Source organism: Delphinapterus leucas, chromosome 6 (genome assembly GCF_059928025.1).
Source record: "Delphinapterus leucas isolate spDelLeu-1000000601 "Yukka" chromosome 6, BTC_Dleu_Yukka2, whole genome shotgun sequence".
Taxonomy (NCBI): Eukaryota; Metazoa; Chordata; class Mammalia; order Artiodactyla; family Monodontidae; genus Delphinapterus; species Delphinapterus leucas.
In genome coordinates, this window is record NC_143134.1 from 10,836,464 (window position 1) to 10,837,736 (window position 1,273).

The following is a 1,273-nucleotide window of genomic DNA, read 5'->3' on the forward strand; positions in this document are numbered from 1 at the left end:
ACAAACAAGTGGAGACTAAACAGCATGATACTAAAAAACCAATGGGTCAAGAAAGACAGCTGCAAACTGAGCGTTTCTGGGACTCCCCGGTTAGGGCAATCTTCTCTTTTCTCACTTTTTACAAGGCTCAGCTTTCTTCTGTTAGGTTCGCACACATTTCATAATTACGTTGTCTTGTGGGACCTTTATGGCAGATGAAAAAGCATCTTTATTAAATCAGAAGTGTGGCAGTAGAGAGAATTGTTGGTGCTTTCCGATTAAAAAAATAAACTAAGCAAGCAGTCAAATGCGGTGTAGAATATTTTAGAGACTGACAGCTTCTCTCATTCAAACGGATTTTGGGATAATTTCTTTCGCTGACATGGAATCTACCGAGTGGCGGTTCTGATGATCTTAGCTCAGGCGACCTAACGCTTTCTCCACTCTTGGAAAACGAAGTAGATTTTTTACAAGTTCAGAGTTTTAGCAACTGATGATTGCTTCTGTTTGCTCACATCCTGCTGCACTATTCCTTCCCCTTTGCAGAAGCAGGGATAGAATTTGAGCAGTGATGAGGCTGAGAAAGGTTGAGCGTTGTTGTGGAAACAGGCTGGGAAACAGGGCAGTGAGGACGATGGCGCCTAGGCAAGGGTGGAGGCACACTGACATTCCACTAAACCAGGACTTCGCAGAAAGTTGGTACAAGCACACCTCGTTTTTTTTGTTGTTGTTCGGTACGCGGGCCTCTCACTGTTGCGGCCTCTCCCGTTGCGGGGCACAGGCTCCGGACGCGCAGGCTCAGCGGCCATGGCTCATGGGCCCAGCCACTCCGCGGCATGTGGGATCTTCCCAGACCGAGGCACGAACCCGTGTCCCCTGCATCGGCAGGCGGACTCTCAACCACTGCGCCACCTGGGAAGCCCCGCACACCTCATTTCATTGTGCTTTGCAGATGCTGCAGTTTTACAAATGGGAGGTTTGCCTTGATCAAGTTTATTGGTGCTATTTTTCCAACAGCATTTTCTCACGTCGTGTCTCTGTGTCACATTGTTGCTGAAACCCGGCTTCCCTACACTGGCACTGAATTGAATCTCAGAGACAAGAGTTTGGGGTGAGGCAGAACAGCATAGCTTTCATTGCTTTGCTAGGCAAAGGGGGCCACAGTGGGCTCATGCCCTCAAGACTGTATTCCATCTCGGAGGAGGTACTGAAGAGTGTTATAGTAATGGTTCAAGGAGCAGGGTTGCTGGTCACGATCAGGGTCCTTACAGGGCTTGCATTCTTTTCCACCCAG

The 1,273-nt window shown here is 48.6% G+C and overlaps 1 protein-coding gene across 2 annotated transcripts in view; it reads left to right on the forward strand.

Moving 5' to 3' along the window:
• LOC111185348 (uncharacterized) overlaps positions 1-1,273 on the forward strand; it is a 315,714-nt gene that overhangs the window by 237,017 nt on the left and 77,424 nt on the right. The gene's annotated exons all lie outside the window — the stretch shown is intronic.